The 19681-nt window shown below is 35.3% G+C and overlaps 1 long non-coding RNA gene across 2 annotated transcripts in view; it reads left to right on the top strand.

The window, feature by feature from the left end:
* Window positions 1–1292: 1292 nt before the first annotated feature.
* The window catches only part of LOC122213196, a 46090-nt gene continuing 27701 nt past the window's right edge, over window positions 1293–19681 (top strand). Inside the window, exons 1-3 of one of the 2 annotated variants that reach the window (XR_006199450.1) lie at window positions 1293–1655; window positions 4558–4754; window positions 10743–10909. This is a non-coding gene — a long non-coding RNA (uncharacterized LOC122213196). The remainder of the gene's footprint in view (window positions 1656–4557; window positions 4755–10742; window positions 10910–19681) is intronic. The other variant, XR_006199451.1, reaches the window with a different exon arrangement.

The raw sequence follows: 19681 nt of genomic DNA on the forward strand, positions 1-19681 counted from the left end.
ACATAAATGTGCATATCAACACAAATGTAAGTACAGATATTTCTCAGTCTGCACTGTATTTTAGTTTATTTTTCCTCCGCTGTCTTTTTCAGTATCCTTCATAAAGAGTATCTATTACAGCACACCCATTAGTTTATTTGTGCTAGCATTTATATGGGCTAGCATACTCAAGAGACTCTCAGAGTATCTTCAAAGGGTAAATGACAAGTATTTACTGGCTGTATTTATATGTCAATAAATGAATATCAGCCGTTAAATAATTTAAAAGAGGAAATTAGGAAAAAAGAATGTGGAAGAGAAGGTAACTATCATTCAAGGGTATGCTTTAGAAGTAAGGAATTATCTAGGGAATACAATGTTATTTATAACTTAAAGCACATGGGGCAATCATTTAAAAAACCAATATCTGAAAGGCATTAATCTATAATCATGCTAATACTTTACCATTCTTTGTTAAGAAATTACTGCAATGCTCCCCATATATGGTGATATCTAATGAGTCACTTCATACTTTACAATTATGAAAACACTTAATTTTAGTTTTAAATAGACTAAAGTACAAAAAGAAATATCATTGTATTAAATTTTGTATGTAAACTGTAACCTAGATTCTTGGAGCAAACAAAAAGATCTATGCTTTCGTCACTTAGTCTCTGTGCCTTAGTTTCATTATGTATAAAGAATCATATAAAATCATATTTAATGCCCTTTCCATTGCCAAACTTCCAGTTCTACATGTTATTTTAAAATAAGCAAGAATTATATATTTTTTATGATACCTAATATGTTCTTTTTGAAATTTAATGAAGAGATACTGGCTTTTTTTCCTACTACCGAGAGAGGGGTCCACACCCTCTTGTTCTGAGTTTCCCTCATAGCTTTCAGGGAAACTTTGACAATGTCCAGAGCCCTTGATGTCCTACAGATGAAGGAGGAGGAAGTCCTGAAATTTCTTGCAGCTGGAACCCTCTTAGATGGCACCAACCCTGACTTCCAAACACATCAGTACATCTACAAAAGGGCCGAGGCTTCTGGTGTTTACTGCTCCCAGCAGTGACCAATCAGCCTCTCCAGAGGCATCTTGGGCCTACCATCGCTCCGTATAACATACTCTACCCCACCCGTGTGGACCCAGCCATCCAGAGCAAACACAGGGAGCTCACCGGGCGAGCCTGAGGAGGCCGTGGCGGCCAGGAAGTTCTGCGCATGTGCAGGTCCTGGCTCCCGTGAAAGCTTACGGGAAGTCTCGCGTGATCTCTACCTCCAAAGAAATCCTGAAGAGCCTGACGAGGAAGAGCAGGTCGTTGCTGGAGAGGGTGTGAGCAAGCGGGAATTTCAGGCTGAATGCACAACCCCAGCTGCAGCGATCGCTATGACTCAGCGGGAGGTGGCGGTGGGGTCTGAAGGTGCACGTGGTGCCCGCAGCCAGCCGGCAGTTCCATGCTGAGGCCTGGTCTGTAGCTTCCACTACCAGGCCGGAGTTGGGGGCGAACTACTGACCGGTCTGAAGCTCTTCTTCCACAGACTCTAAACGCAAAGTGGACATAAGGTCGACGGAAAATAAACAGCTTGATAGAAAAGGAAAAAAAAATCTAGAATCTTCGCTCTAAAGAAGAGAAAATAGACGGTAATTCTCTGGATATAGGCTCTGTAGGGTATGCTGTCAGATTTTAAATTCTTATCTTCATAATCATGATTGTGAACAGCCTAAAGAAAGCGTGCAATACAGAATTCATTATTAATTGTAATATCTTGTAGAATATAATTAATCTAAATTGATCTGTGATGAAGTCCTGAAATATATTGAGGGGTGAAATCAAGTTTGTTTCTTTCAAAATTAATAAGACCTTATTGGATGGGAGAGCTTTGGAATAATTCTTTAAGAATACATTTGGGAAAGACTTCATCAAATTTCCCTGATTAAATTAGATTTGGACTTTAAAATCATGATTTGAAATCAGGAGCTTTCTGATGGATTTGAAAGAATTAAGATTAATGTATCTATGAAAAATGGAATAGTCCTGAAGACTCTGGAGGGAAGCAGGCTATTTAAGTATTTTTTCTGCTTTGTTGGAGTCCTCAAAATAAATATGGAAAAAAGCCAAACAATAAGAGGTGGAGGAGTTTCATTAGGATTAGGCACTGAAAGTTGTCAGCAGAGTCTGAAGTATCAGAATCTGTCCTTGCCAGAAAAATAATGACAAGAGCAGTTTAGACCTCTAAATAATCTACATATTTTGTGAAAAGAGAAGGGAATTAATATTAAAGTGAGTGTTTTGTGAGATTGTAGGGAAGATTCTGTAGCAAGTTAAAAATGAATTTGTCATAGGTAATAGGAAAGAGAAAAGAGATTTTGCGAAAGAAGGGGAAATAAAGGGTAAAGATATAACAAAAAAGTAAAGAAGATGTCAGGTGAGACATGCAAATATAGATAGAGGAAGCAATAAATTGACATAGAGTTTAAAAGAGAATCCACGGAAACAGAAGAGTGAAAAAATAAACCCCCATTATTTCAATGAAGGGCCAGAAAGTGGGCAAATAAAGGTGCTAAACTCTTGAACACATTAAAATAAATTTCCACCTTGTTTCTTATGGTAGTTTTGAGAATAATTTTCACTAGTTGTTCCTTAATCCCAGGCAGTAATTTCTAAATTCTGGCAGGTAAATGTTTAACAATCCAGTAAAGTCTCTGATATCAGATGGAGTTCTTAGCAAAATTGCAGGGTATGCTAAATGAGGATAATTAACAATTTACACTGAATTATAAGTAATCCTTTTGCTGACTGAAGGTGTTTGAGGAGACCAAGAACTGAAGACGTTTAACAAAGTAATGGGTGACTTCACCCAAGGCTCTGGCACAAATTCAAATTAAAGGAAACAAATAATACTCATGCCTGAGGTAGCTGAGCTTATGCTAAACTGTCAGCATATGTCTGCAAAAAACAAAATGGGAATGTAAATAAATAGATAACAAAATTTTGACATTAGACATTCACTTAATTTTTGATCAAAAAGAGTTTGTGAGTTCACTCTAATATACAACTTTGAACCCATGATATCAATTTTGTCACTAAAATGAGAGTTTTACTAAGTGAAATCTGTCTCCCTAAAAATATGCACTATTAAATTATTAGAAATATAAGCTTAATAGGATAATGAAAATTTCTCAGGTTTGTAGCATTTCTACTGTGTTCCATTTGGTGTTTATATCAGGAATAAAAATAAGCACTAGTATGTATTTTCAAGAAGGAAAATCCAAAATTATAACTAATAAAAATCATTAGTTGAATCAAATAGGAAATCAGTATTATATATGTATCAAATATGTTTTTATGTCTTAATGTCACTTTTTCAAAGATTTTATTTTTTAAGTAATCTCTACACCCAATGTAGGGCTCGACCTCATGACCTCGAGGTCAAGAGTCATAGGCTTCATCGACTGAGCGAGCCAGGCACCCTATATATCTTAATATTATATGAAGACTTTCTATTGATTAGGAAAGAATGCCTAGGCCAACATTTCAGTGATGATTTAGCATCATAATGTAGAAAGGCAAATACATGGTTTGGAATAAGACAGAGCTGGGTTCGAATGCCAATTCTATTAGTTACTTTCTAGGTTAAGTTTGAAAAATTATTTCCTTCCTCCGAGATAGGGTTCCCTGTTTCTAAAATGTTGTCAAATGCCTAATCATAAGAGTGTTTTGAAGATTGTATTAAATTAGGTAGTGAATGTAACAATCTAGTATCCCACTATGCATGGAATAACCATTAAAATGAAAAGTATGATCATTATGATTTCATGAATGAGTAACGCCAGCCGCATTCCAGTGTAATCTCACAACCTTCTTAGCCCCTCTTTTAAATATCCCAACAAGGAGGAAACATTTTCTTAGTGATCCTCAGGTCCCCCACTTGCACCCAGGCTCCACCAAAGTCTCTTGATGTCTGCCATTGCCTGAGGAACCCATGAAGTTCATCTCCAAAAACTTAGTCACACTTTGTATTGGTGATATTCATTTATTTGGCCAATTCTTGCAACTTCAAGGTTTCAGAAACCTACCCAATGTTGTCAGCTGCATCCCTTAATCTTTGCTTTCCATTTAGCACTTCTCTTTTCTGAGATACTGTTGTTTTATAGGAGGAAAGTAAGCCATAAACTCTGTCAAGTAAAAAGGAAGGGTTAGAAGGATTCTCACCCAGCACCCATATCAGTTACCCTTCTTCCATTATCTGACTAAAAGTAGTTTTATCTCTTATCCTCATTTTGGTTCATTTCATGAAAATCTGAATTGCTATAAAATTTGTTTTTGTGTGTGTGATAAATATGATTTGACACATATAATTCTTTATATCAAATTAACTATGCAAGTTACAGATAACCAAAGGAAATGGGAAAGATAAGAAGTTTGTGATGGCATTACAAAATCTGTATGAAATAAATGCAAATGTTGACAAAGTTAGACTTCCATGTACAATATTTGCTTTATCATGTTTCTCTTTAAGGTGTGTACCATCTTACTGTGTTCTGTTTTGTTGTACTCCTCTCTTCCACAGTGTCTGATAAAGTGAAGAGGTTTGTGTTTTATTGGAGCATGTGATTCTGCATACTTGTACTGAAGATGGCAGTGAATTTGTGGAAGCATATTGCAGATTACATGAGATTAACTACTTATTTCAACACACAGTGTCAGAATCCAACCTGTAACACATACAATACGAGTTAAATTCCAGAGGGAGATCAATGATGAAAGGTAAAAGCATTTTGGAATCATTAAGCAGACCAATTCTACAAGAGTGTTCCTAGAAGGGGTTGGGGAATATTTATTTTTATAAAGTTTCTACTTTTTAAAAGTTATTTTCTTATGCCTGATTAGGCACAATTATCTTGTCCTTTCCTAAACTCCAAAAACATTCCTATGTGTACAGTGTCATTAGCTGTTGATCATATGCTCTCCTGTGCTGGCACTTTACTCTCCTCTCACAATGTTAATTAACTTTTCAAGTTAGATTTAAAATTTTCTTAAGGCAGGGGCAATGTATTATATTAATTTATTCAATAAATAATCTTGATAAAGGAATAACTAGGGAATATTCAAATGATACTGAAGTAAAAGCACACAAAAATAAGGAAGTTCATCAAAAATCAAAACAAAAAAGCCATTAATACTGTTCTTTCAACTTATGCTCTATGAAGGTATCATGTTAAAGAATTTGAGCAAAGGGGAAGGTAGAAAGAGCATGATAATGGAGGCAGATATGACTCCACAAACCCTGGTTTTGTTGCTTGCTGATTGTGTAATAATAGGGTAATTACTCTTTTGGGTAATTATTAATTCTCTTACTGGTATGATATATAGACTACTAGCATAGTCTCATTTTTCCCCCCCACTGGGAACTTGGTAACAAAAATATGAATTAAATTTCTCTCTCAAAACCCATTGACTGTGTGTGAGCATATAGTAGATGGTAAATAAAAGCAAGTATTTTTTTCTACATGTTTACTTACTGCTCTGTAAGTCCTCATCATGGGGATGACTTAATGGGAAGAAATGATGCTTAAACAGATTTGGAACCTAGTAAAAATAAGAATTTCTGGATTAATTTGTTCATTTCCATAATAATGAGATATTAACTAAATCTATTTATTCAACCTAACTCACATTTTACTTATCAAGATGATGTTTGGTGTTTTAAGTGGTACAGGTAATTTTTGATTAACTAGAATCATTAAAGTCTACTGATTTTGAGTTTCACAACTCATTGACAGTATAGTTCATTAACTGCTTGTTCCATAGAAGATCTATAGTCAATGAAGCATAATCTCCTACACACATACTTAGAAAATTGTACCCACCAGGAAGTGAGTTCCAGAGGTCCCATCAGTATCATCCATTCAGGATTGGTCTTCTAATAGTCAGATCAAGAGAATTAATAGATTAAGCCATGGATCCTTGAAAATTCCATTAGCTAAGCAAACTTATTTTTAAATTGCTGCTGACAGTTTGAAAAAAAAAAATAATTGAATTTTAAACACGAAGATGAGTAAAATTGAGGAAATAATTATTATTTTAATTAATTATCTAATTGTGCATTATGAAAATGATGGTGTTGCTCTGTATAATTCTGTCATCTTTGTTATAATTCTATTTGAGGTATCCAATGTGTCTAAGTTGGATTACATCAGTTATGTGCAAACATCTTTTACCATTATTAAAGTTTATTTATTTATCTTGAGAGAGAGAGAGAGAGAGAGAGAGACAGCACAGGTGTGGGAGGGGCAGAGAGAGGGAGAGAGAGAGAGAATCCCAAGCAGGCTCTGCACTTTCAGCATGGAACCCAACGTAGGGCTTGAACTCACAAACCATGAGATCATGACCTGAACTGAAATCAAGAGTCAGATGCTTAACTGACTGAGCCACCTGGGCATCCCAACATCTTTTACCTTCATTAACACTTTCTTCTATTCAGCATCGTTTACTTCACCTCAGAGGAATGCCCCATTTCCTTTAGTAACTGTTCAAACAAATTCACTTTACTTTTAAGGTACTGAGAGTCTGACCTCAGCTCACCTCTTCAAGCTTCTCTCCTGACCTCATCTCTGAGTGCCAGTTCCCACAAGCCTTAAAAAATTCCTTCATTTCTTTACATGTGCTCTGTTATCTCTCTCCTTCAGGTTTTTCCATACTTCTGCTATGACATTCTTTCCCTCCAAAATTAACCTGGCTAACTTGTACTCATCACTCAAATGTCAGCTTAGACATAATTTTCTACACTAGGTGCTAACCCTTGCTTGACCCCATAATTCTGAGACAGATGTTGTTCTTATGAGCTCCCATAAAACACTGTTCTATGTCCACACTAGTGTGTCATTGCCTGTTTAATTGTCTGTACCCCACACCAGATGGTAGAACACCTTGTTCACCCTTGAATCCCCAGTTAACAGCACAATGCCTAGCACAATAGTAAAAAAAAAAAAAAAAAAAAAAAAAAAAAAAAAAAAATTGTCATAGAATGGATGAGTAAACTCACATAATTTTGGTTTGCTTATTTTACAGGGAGAGGAAAACCCTTGAATGGGAATGTGATTTTTAATTTTTAGTTCTACAAGACAATCTAAGAGCAAATAAGTATCACTTTATTGATTACACTTCTTACAAATGACTCAACTGTCCTTGTTTATATTGAACATCATTCCTAGGCTCAAAAATCATTCACAAGTAATAAAATAAGCAGAGACATAATTACAGCATAATGCTCAAATCTGATGAAGCTAGGAGATATTGGTAATTTAGACCTATGTGAAGTGCAAAAGCAGATTAGTGAGGCCTGCAGAGGATAACACAGATGAGAAACAAATTGTTTCACATTGTAGAAATTAAAATCTTAGAAATTGGAAGGGACAACTTTGGTGAAAGACAAGGGGGAGGTGGAGGGAGATGCTGAAAAGAGGAGGATTGTTTGAATGCTTTTTAATGGAGTGGATTGGGGGCCAGGTCCCCAATGACCCTTAATGTGACCTGGATACTCGCCCTTCATCTGCCACCAGTCTTAGGCAATGGGTTTGAGAACCTGAACCCGAAAAGTTTCAGAGCAGAGGTAAATAATTGGACAAGATAGAAGAACTGAAATCACAATGAATTATGTGGCCGCAACTCTCACAAGTACCCAAAATGCATGTAGGGTTCTTTCCTGCTCTCCTTATTTTCTTGCTTTTCTCCACACTCCCTCAACCTTGTCACAACAGAGTAGAGGATCCCTCTCTGGGGAAAGAGAATGGCTTTAAAAGATTGTCTTGCAGAAACTACAGTGTGGGGAGTGAGCCCCAAGGTAAAAACAGACAGTACAAATGATTTCACCACTTGACAAACTTGGTCCACCCATGGGGAATATTTGCAGGCAGTTTTTCAGGTATTTAATCTTACATATGACTTTCTTTAAACAACCTTCTAAAATAAAGGGGGAATAAAGCAAAAGAAGCCATGAGAGGCATTCAGCAGAGATAAATTTCAAAGAAAATTTGATCACCTATCAGAGAGATAAGACACTGCAATGTGAAACAAGGATATGCTATTAAAAGAAATAAAATAAGAAATTTCAATTGGTAATTATAATTATGGAAGCTGCAATTTTACAAAAATTCATTAGAGAGATTAGAAGTTAAAGTTGATCTTTCAAAGGATAAAAGAAAAGAAAAAGTTGAGAAATAAGGAGGGAAAGTTAGAAGATTGAAGAAAAAATGGCTACATCTGATTAATGAGTTCCAAAGAGCCCAGAAGGGAGGAGATTTCTAGTGAAATAGTATGAGGACCTTTATTAGAACTCAAGAGTATAAAATTCTGGATGGAAATGGCCTACCAAGTCCAAATACAATGGACTGAAAAGTAGATGCATCATTAACATAATTTTGAAATTTTAGATCACCAACATTCGATAGTCAATTCTAGAATTTTGCAGGGTAAAAATAAGGTCATGGTAAATATTCAAACATAGCATTAAATTACTCAAAAACATTGGGAATCAAGTTTGGAGCACTGGCTTCAAAAGTCTAAGATGAAATCATTTCTATCTTAAAACATTCAAATTACAAAAATCATAAGCCAAGGAAAAGAGTAAAATAAAAGTAATTTCAGACAACAAAACATCAAAATTTTATTCCTCACTCTCCCTTTCTTGGGAAGCTATTAGAAGATGTGCTTGACCAAAGCATGGAGACAAACCAGTAAATAGAAATGCAAGGGAGTTCCAAAATAACACAAAAGAGTGTAAAACTATAATAATAAATCAACAGATAATATAAAATATTATGAATGTTTATCAGCACATTGAAAATATTAATAAATAGGGAAATAAAAGCCAGCCCCTCTCCAAATAGTTTTTGTAAGAGTTGAAAACAGTAGGCTCACAGGACAAAACTAATTTTTGTGTGTATATGGAACAAGAGAAATGGATAGCTGGGCTAATGCTGTGTTGTGTTATAAATTTGTGCTTATAATATGTGCAAGTATTAATAAATATAAAGTAAAATATAAAAATTAATTATAAACAAAATATCCTTGTTATTTTCCATTGTGTTTTCAAAGGAGGCAGAAGTGATTGAATGATAGAATGTCTTCTAAGAAAACCACAAATCTATGCATGTAATTGGAGTCCCAAGTACTCCATGCCTTGAAAAAACAGCATATTAACAAATAATAAAAATTAAATTTGCCAGAATGCTTTTAACTGTGATGTAGTTATTGGCTGGTAAAGTTTATAAGCCTTCTTTAACTTACTAATAAAATCTCCTTTGAATCGAATAATGTACTTTTGATACAGAGATTCCCTTGAATTCTGGAAGATTTAAATCTGATTCAAATTTGAAAACACGTATTGAATGGATTTTAAACATAGCCAAACTAAATCTTGAATTTTCATCTGTTAATGGTACATAAAAATCTGAAGCTTTCACACTAATTCTAATGACTTAAGACAGGCTTATATTCAGAAGTCTCATTTTTACATAACTTATCTTGGTTAAAATTCTGGGATATTTCTGTTAATCCAGAGCAGAGTACAATGGAGAGAATTTAAAGATGTAAACAACACTTTAAACTAGGAAAACCAGTTATGTGTTCTAAACCAAGGCAAATTATATAAAATTTACCTCTTTGTCCTCTTCAGCTCCTTGAAGGGCATTTGTGCATTTGTAGTAAGGCACAAGGATCCCTTCTTTCACAGAAAATAACCATCCTATGATAGAATTATACCACATACATTTCAGGATGATTCCGTGTTTGAAATTGGAATGTAACAAAATCTAATAGGTTAAGGCAAATTCACTCAAACCAAAGGTATTTTGGACTTCCTCCATTGCATTAATTTGTATTATCAAAGAACAAGTTGAACCTATGTACTCTGTCCTGATTGAACCCTCCAACCCATTACTCTTTGCTCACTGAGTGAAGTATTTAATACTATAATAAGTGGCTTCTTGTATCTCAACATTACTTTAGAATGATGGCTGGTTTATTCAAGTGTGTGACAGAGACAAAAGATAGTTCTGAATGGCAATTGCTTTAATAAATAACTCAGATAAATAGATTTCATAGAAGCCACCCTACCTAGGACAATGGTTTTTGCTATTTTTTTTTCTCCAGCATAATACTTCTATAAACTCAGCTAGAGTAATTTCCATTTAATTAGCAATTATTACCAGTTAAGACACTTATATTTTAGGATTGTATGTGGACTTTAGAGAACTGCAAGTTGTTGTTGTTACTGAGTTGTTATTATAGCAGAAGAAACAGACAAATTAATGACAATTCATAATGTATGGTAATGGTAATAATGATTTTATTATATCAAATATATGACAAACTCACCCTCCCAGCTTCATTATTTGAAAAGAATGTCCATGAAGATGTTGGTATACCATGCTAAGGAGTTTGTATCTTATCCTTTCGTCTTGTCAGGAGCAAGTGCAATGGAAAGGGTTAGGATTTGAGTTTATGCTCTAATTGTCTCTCAACTATCTGTTTTCCCCTTATTTCCTTTATTAATAGAATTTCCCTGTCCTTTTATCTGGGCTAACAGCTGAAAAGACTATAGAGGACAATATTTCCTTCTTCCTTCACACAGATATACCTCTAAAATTAAATTCTTGACAATGGAATATGAGCAAAAAAGTGACGTGTGCAAGTTCTAAATCATGGCCTAAAAAAACCAGTTGTTAACCTCTACTCCCTTTCTTCCTTCCTGAGGACCTGAATGTTACTCTGGTCATGATCAGCCAGCTATAATCGTGTATGAGGGCTACACATGAGAGAAAAGTAGAGCAAGAAGACAGAGGGACTCTGCATCTGTGGAAAATTTTTGGAGAAGCAGCCTAATTCTTTCTGAACCATTCACCAACCCCTGAACTGTTATGGTGAGAAAGATCTTAATATATTTTTTCTTTAAATTACTGTATTTGGTAGTCTATTAGTTGTAGAAATTTAGTTTCCATCCTGTGCAATAGGAAGAAAAATGGTACCTGGTAATTAGGTGATTTTATAATAAAATCCTAAAGTATATGGCATCAGTTTAATAATCTTAAGCTGAACAGCAAGGATATAGATGCCACAGTCTAGAAGGTTTTAATTCTGGTTAGTAGTGAAAAACACTAAAGCATTCTATAACAATTTGGAAAGCAGATCATATTTCTATATAATCTACAGCTCTGGAAGTGGTTAGAAAATGTTAAAATATTCTTGGGTTTTTTGTTTGTTTTGTTTTGTTTTAGTCTTATAATGATTAGCAAGATATCATCATAAAATAATCAGACTAAAGCAGAAATGGCAATGGATATAGTTCTTCAATGGAAGATTCTGCCATGGCCTGCACTGTAAAGTGACTGGGAGTTTAATCATTAGAGGTTTTGTGGTGTTGGGATGATCAACTACTTTTCAACTGCAAACACCGGGGTTTATCAATGTGACCTCAAGCTTGTCTCACATCTTCTATTTAAGTGTCCCTTGCTACGCAATAGGAATTAACTCTGTAGTAAATATAAGATTCAGGAAGTTCCAGTTTTACAGAGCATCTTGTTTCAAGGGGCATCAAGGGAATCCTAAATAGCCTGAAAGAGAGTGGGATGTTCTGAACACAGAGGTATAAAGCTTAGGAAATATGTGTAGATGAAGTATTTGGCTAAGGGCACTTGCATATAGAACTAACTGGAAGCATACATCTAGAAGCCTAAAAGATGGAAGTATGTTGCCAAAGAAACTATAATTCTGGCCTGAAAAAGTCTATGTCTTTTCAACCCCTCCCACCCAAAAAAAGTTGGGGACACCAAATCTGTACCAGGACAAAGTTGGGCAGGCCTGGGCAGGGCATATTCTCCAATGGCAACTATAGAGATGGAGTGACAACTCACTGTCCAAGCAGCGACAACTCAGGTTGCAGATGGTCTTAGGAGCTGCCAGAGAATGATTCCTCACAATGTCTGCCAAGCAGAATTTGATAACTACTAGAGAACAGTGACTGTTATGTGTTCCTCATTCTTTCAGTTTTCTGAGTAAAGGATTTAATGCAATTACTCTGCTCATACTCCACCATTGTAAATTAGGCATAATAGGAAGTAGATAAACCCATTTGTTGAAGTAAAGGATGCCATAATTTTAAGGAGCCACATCTAGGCCTGATGGAGTGGACTATTCCTCATCTAGAGATCGTGGATGGACCTTGAGCTGAATGGCAAACATGGATAGGATGTTGGGATGTCTTCCTGGAATGTGTGTGTATGTGTATGTGTGTGTGTTTGTTGAGGATATGCTTAATATATGAGAAGAAAGGTGCTTTTATGTTTATAGGAATTGACTGAGGGAGAATTTTCCTTTTGAAATAAAATACTCGTCAACTAGAGATTACATTCCGGTGTGGACATGTGAGTACATTCTGGTCAATGGCAGGTGAAGGGAAGGTATGTGTACCCACTATAGGTCATGTCTGAAAAGGAAGCTGCTAACTCTTATTCTCTTTTTCTCCCTTCCTGAAATCAGAAATATACACAGTGGTGTGAATGAAATGACCTTCTAATGGATGGTGAACATCACATAGAAAGGTCCTGACTGGCTAGATTACTCTGTACTACCCTGTTTCTTGAGAGAACAGTGAATTTTTATCTTATCCAAATTGCTGTGATTTCAGATCTTCTTAACAGTAGCCTCTTTTACTAATCCCAGAGATGATAAATATGAGATTTACAGTTTAAGATGCTACCGCTGGCTGTGGACTGGATGACAGACTGGAAAGAGATAGAGAATCCAATTAGATGTCTAGAAATAGCCCTTGTGAGAAATGATGGTATAAAAATATAACACAATGACAACAGCAATGAAGATGAAGAGAGTGCTTTGACAGATATTGGAGAAGTAAAAGTGACCAGACATTTTTAACTAATTAAAGATGGAAGTTGAGAGATTAGAGTAAGTTTTAGATGAGTTCAAAAATTTTCAGTAAATGCCTACCATATGCCAGACACTTGGTTATTTTCTGTGTGCAAAAATAAATAAATAAATAAATAATAAAAAAATAAAAATAAATGTAAAAAGCTTCATTGAAGACATTCATAATTTTGTTTACAAGATAAGAACAAACACATATACACATGAAAAAAATTAAGGCAGTATCTGTTTAATTACAAGAGTCAAAGATAGTCTAGAAAGGTTATAAGCTTTCAGCAGAGAAACTCATTATAGGAGGAGAATTCATAAAGAATGTTCAACTTAAGCTATTCCTAAAATGATGAATCATATTAATATAGAAAAGAGAATAGATGGGAAAGAGAGGCTAGCTGTGTTATTAGTGGTTAATATTAGCTATTCCAAAAGTTCCAATTTGAAAATTTATATTTAATTTGTCATAGATAATTGCCCATTTTTTAATCCATCAGCTTTTGTTTTGAATAGTTTGATAAAGTTAAAGAAAATACTGTTATTCTAATTAATACATACACACATTCCATCTCTAAGTATCCAGATTTCCATATTTTATCAAGTGTATAGGTTAAAAAGTAAATTATTTAATAGATGTGATGGGTTTAGGTTTAAGATTTAGCATGATATTTACCATCATCAAAGATTTCTAAAGGCAAAACTGTTATGTTTCCTTTATTCTAATTTAATCAGGATCTTGAAATCTTAATTACATTGTATTTTAAACACGTGATAATGTATACCATTTACTGAATGCTTATTATGTTGCAGGTCCTGTTTAAATGACTTCATGTGTATTCACTCACTTAATGGAGAAACATAGAAGGAAGGAAAGTAGGAAGGAAGGAGGAAAGGGAGGAAAGGAAGGAGGGAGGAATGGAGGGAGGGAGATCAGTAAAAGTGTATTTCATAACACTAAGTGTTTTTTTTTTCAATTTTGTAAAAGTTGAGGATGACTGTTATTCTTTGTATTCTATAAGCAATTACACAATTGACATTGCTGAAATGTACATTCTGAGATGCTGCTAAGAGAGGAACATATTTATTGTGTTCAGTAACATTTTTTAATCACCTTTCCCATTGCTGACTGCTTCCTCTTAAGTTCCTCCTACAGTTTGCAGATGATCTGTCTCTTGGTCTCTTTATAATCCCCCTCCCGAACTCTACAGCTCCATCTGTAATTTTTTTTTTTTAATTTTTTTTAAGTTTATTTATTTTTGAGACAGAGAGAGACAGAGCATGAACGGGGGAGGGTCAGAGAGAGAGGGAGACACAGAATCGGAAGCAGGCTCCAGGCTCTGAGCCATCAGCCCAGAGCCTGATGCAGGGCTTGAACTCACGGACCGCAAGATCGTGACTTGAGCTGAAGTCGGACGCCCAACTGACTGAGCCACCCAGGCGCCCCCTCCATCTGTAATTTATCTGTATTCACCTTCTACTTCTCCCTCTGTCTACTTTTCTATTTTTCTCTCTCCTGCCAGTTATGCTCTGCCCATACAAATATAAAATCTTTCTATATCTCCACTTCTCTAATTCAACCATTTCCCCCTTGGTGCTACCCCTCCCCCGGCCTATAATTTACTATACCAAATGCCAGGGTAAGCATCGGAAAGCAAATCTGACAGTGTTAGCATATACTTCAGAGGATTTGCAGAAAGGAAAAAAAGGCCAGTGAACATTTAGGAGTTAAATTTTGCATTTATTCCTCTCACAATTATAAGAGTGCTATGCAAAACTTCTGGAAATAAAACTCTTTTTATACCTTGAGGATTCAGTGTCCAGGGCATTCATAACATTAAAATAGTCTGACTATAGAAAGTTGTTAATAAATCCCTGAAGGTATATTCCATATTCTGGGAAACTGAGCACATACAATAGCAAGCAGTGTAATTCTATCTGGTTCCAGTAATTGCACCAATTTGTTTGAAAGATAGAAATGTGCCCTTTACTTTAAGAAAAACGAAATTGAACATCCATATCCAGTGCCTGTAGCCAATTGACTTTGTTCATGAGAAATTCTTTGCAAAATGTGATATTGCCCAAAGTATCAGCACTGTCCACTTTGCTTTTGTAAATGCTCATTTTTTAAGTTTTTTTTCAGTTGAATTCCTTCCTCATTTGTTAATTTAGCAGACAGACATTTATGGCACCCCAAGATGTCCTATGCACTTTATCTGTTTCTAGGAATACAATAAGAATTAGCAATGGCTCTTACATCAGTGAATTTACAGTCTACATGTATGTAAATATATAAGGATCACAACATGTAACAGAAGCCTTAGTAGAAATATACATACCTAAAGAAGATCCATTTTAGGAATAAGTATAGAGAACAGGGCATCTGGATGGCTCAGTGAGTTGAGTGTCTGACTCTTTATTTTGCTTCAGGTCATGATCTCAGCATTGCAGTTTCACACTGAGTGTGGATCTTGTTTAAGATTCTCTTTCTCCATATCTTTGCCTCCCCCTCAAAAAAATTTTTTTAAAGGAGTAAGTATAGGGGACCCAATGGAGAATTCCATGACCTGCTCTGTAACAATTCTAGCTCAAGAAAAGCTAAGACTCAAAGGCAGTTTCTTAAATTACTTCATTTGGCAAAGTTGAACCCAAAAAAATCTTTGATACAATCCATATAAATTTTTAATACTGAAATAGAAAGTAGTTTTAAAAGGCAAGGGAAGAATTAAGCCAAAAATGTAGAAGAAAAGTATTCAAAAGTTTAAGTAAGAGACATCTCATCTCTTTTTTAAAGTTTTTTTTTTTAACTTACTTATTTTGAGAGAGAGAGAGAGAGAGAGAGAGAGAGAAAGAGCACAAGTGGGGGAGGGGCATAAAGAGGGAGAGAGAGAGAATCCCAAGCAGACCCTGAACTGTCAGCAAAGAGCCTGATGTGGGGCTTGAAGTAATGAACCATGAGATCATGACCTGAGCCGAAATCAAGTGTTGGATGCTTAACCAACTGAAACACCAGGCACCCCAAGATGTCTCATCTCTTATCACCAAACAAAAAGGTGTCCTCAAATTCTGCAGTCTTTTCCAACCTTTGACTTTGTGAAGCCTTTCCTCCAAACTGTAAAAATGTTGCCTTTTCCTAGATAACTCTTCTTGAAATGCCTGTTCTATCATTCACTTTCTTTGTTGGCTCTTGCTGAGACTACTTTTCCATGCCTGTCATTAAATATAGTATCATAGTCTGATGATAGTATCTATACCCATCCTTTTAAATACTATCTTTATGACTTTGGAATCTACCAGTTGCTTCCTACCTCCTACCTGGGAAATAGACCAACCCCTTACTTTTTTTTTTTTTTTTTTTTTTTTTTTTTAAGAGAGGAAAGAGAGTGTGCTCATACATGAGCATGTGTGCATGCATATACCATACACACATGCACATGAGCAAGTGAGGGGTAGAGGGAGAGGGAGAGAGAATCTGAAGCAGGCTCCACACCCAGCATGGAGACCAACGTGGGGTGCATGGGGCTCCATCCCACCACTGTGAAATCATGACCTGAGCCAAAATCAAGAGTCAGATGTCTTAATCTACTGAACCACCCAGGCACCGCCCCCCAGCCCTTACTTTTAAACATTTTACGTATGTCTCCAATAGGATATTCATAAGGCATGTCCCTATCAACCTGTTAAAAAAGAAATCCAATTTCTCCTTGCTTCTATATGTTTCATAAAGGGTTTCTTTAATAAATCTTTGATAACAACCAAATTTGTTTCCCCTCACTACAGTATATTGCATATTCCTCTGTCTTCCTTTCTCCCTAACACCAGCATTGTATAATCCAACATTGCCCTGCCTCTAATGTACTCCTTTCCTCTTGTGTGCACTCTGGTCTTAGCCTATCAATTTGTCCATGATCACTTATCCTCCAGATCCTCCCAGATGGTATTGTTAGACTGGTCTTACCACGCCACAATGCAGATTGCATGACTCTCATATTTAAAAGAATTTAAAGACTCCTCATAGACTGTAAAATTAAATTAAATTTATTCCTATAAGTGTTGTGTTTAAACATCTTTTTCATGATGCATATTGAAACACTTTTCTTTTTTTGAGTCCTGTGATGCCACATATTCTTGTTTTTTTCTACTGAATGTGTACACATTCTCTTTTTATTTTCTTCACACACTCTCTCCAGATTATCCCCATTATTCTCATGACATTTAAGTTATCCATATGCTAAGAGTTCCAAATGTATATCTCTAGCCTGATTCCTCTAGAAAGCACACATTTAACTGCCTACTTGTTATTTTTATTTCAATGTCTTACCAACATTTCAGAACTAACTTCTCCAAAGAGAGCATTTTTTTTTACCTCTGAAATCTGTGTTCCTCCCCAGGTATTTCTTATCATAATAAATAACACCACTTTCCCACTTGCTGACATCAGAAATCCATATTTATTATTTGTTTTATTCTTCGATTTCATCCCCAAATGCAACTCATCAGCAGATTTATATTCGTATCTTCTGTCATCAATTCACTTTAGATCATCACCTGTTCTTGCTTGAAATATGACATCCTTCTAACTCTATGTTTTCATTCTTGTCACCTTCCACATTCTTCACAAGGCATCCAGAGGAATCATATTTGGATAGTGTCAACCTCTATTTATAATCCATTAATAGCTTCTATTGTGCATGGAGTAAAAATCAAATTTCTCAACATAATTTTTAGCCCTGCGTGATCTCGGTCCTGCTTACCTCTTTGGCCTCATCTCATGCTGTTCTCACCTACTGTCCTAATCCCCTCTTTCACCAGATCCCAGATCTGGCGAAACATTTGCATATATTTGCCTGTGCATGGTGTTCCATTTTACCCATTCTAAAATAAGGCCTTCTCTTCGTTCAGCTCTTATCATAAATATCTCATTATCAGAGAAATCTTTCCTGAAAAGGTAAATAAGATAGTCAACCTTTTCTTAGTATCTATTTTAGATGCCAGTTGGTTCCCTTGGCACCCTTTATCACAGTTTATAATTATTTAATATATTTATGTATTTATTTGCTTTTCTATTTCCCTACTCCATGTAAGCTCCCTGAGAACATATAGTTGGTCATCCTGGAAGTCTAGGCCTGGAAGCTAACATGGTACATGGCACAACATGGTACATATTCAGAAACACCTGAATAAATAGATGAAAAACTCTATGTATCATCTCCCTTGTCTACTTGATATTTTTCATCATATCTAAACATATTTTACTTCTAGTTTATTGGTTTTACTCTTCCTGTTTCCTTTGAAGTCCCATTATACTTTCAAAGCACCAAACTAATGGGGCTTTCTTGAAATGCCACTGTCCTTTCCCTAAAGCGCCAATTAACCAATTGTTTATAAAAGGAAATCTTTCAACAAATGGAATATAATTTATTTCTCTGTGAAATCTCATAACACTTGAGGAAAGGGATCTTTTCGTAAGGAATTCTCATAATACATTACTATGGGTATAGGAATTGTGTCTGACAAATGTTATATCCTTTTATCCCATATCAGAATGCTATATTGTTCAACACTTGCTGAAGAGGAGTTTCTGGTATATATATGAAAACATTTGTATTTTAAAAGTCTAGCTTATAATAGGTAACTATTAACCTGTTAACGTGTTATGTTGACTTTGGGTTAGGCTTAGGGCACATTTGAGACACTTAAGCTTTAATATTCTTGGTTTTATTTAGAAGTATCAAAAGAAAACATGAATAATTATTTCTTACATTTTTTATGAGTATGTATAAAACTTCTTAAGTTTTTTTATGAGTATGTATAAAAACATAATTTATAGTTATTAGAGAATCTAAACCAAAAAAAACCTGCTCCTGCAAGATTCCTGGGGTTAAAACCATGTTAATTTCAAGTGCCATTGAGTATCTATAGAGCAGTGTTATGTTTGTGTGGATTGTATCTTTTTAAGGGACTGGAATTAGAAATGAATCCAGAATACATAGCCATCAATAAGTAACTCCTCAGTTGCTTCCTTCATTTACTGCAATCCAGTATAACACAAACCTTGAAAGTGGTAAGGATCCTAATTTGAGGTTAACTTAAACATTTTTATTTTTTTAAACATAGGCATTATTAGAATTGGTTTTCCTGGAATTTTTTCTGTGATGTAAACATGCTTATATTGTCTTCTAAAAAGCGAGGCAATCCTAAAACCTTCAAATACAGAGATTGGGTGGATTTAATTTATGAAATAGTGTAGTGCTTCATAACCCAGATCTAGTTACAACACTTTCTTCTATACATGAAAATCTGTTTTGGGGTGCCTTGGTGGCTCAGTTGGTTAAGCATTCAACTTCGGCTCAGGTCATGATCTCACGGTCCATAGGTTCAAGCCCCGCCTTGGGCTCTATGCTGACAGCTCGGAGCCTGGAGCCTGCTTCAGATTCTGTGTCTCCCTCCCTCTCTGCCCCTCCCCATTCATGCTCTGTCTCTCTGTCTCTCTCAAAGATAACAAATAAACGTTAACAATTTTTTTTAAAAATCTGTTTTGGAAATAGAGCTAAGAAATCTTTGCAATATAAATCATTTTTTAACTCAGATCTACATGTGTCATTAGTTGGAGGGAACATATTTTTAGCTCTTTGTACATAAAAAACATTATAGGCAACTATCATGGTTAAACTAAAATTTTTAGTTTGCCATAAGTCAAAGAAGAGTGACCATTTTTTTATGAGCTAATATTTGGCAATGTTTGCTTATGAAACAAGACATCT

The sequence above is a fragment of the Panthera leo genome, chromosome A1 (genome assembly GCF_018350215.1).
Source record: "Panthera leo isolate Ple1 chromosome A1, P.leo_Ple1_pat1.1, whole genome shotgun sequence".
NCBI lineage: Eukaryota > Metazoa > Chordata > Mammalia > Carnivora > Felidae > Panthera > Panthera leo.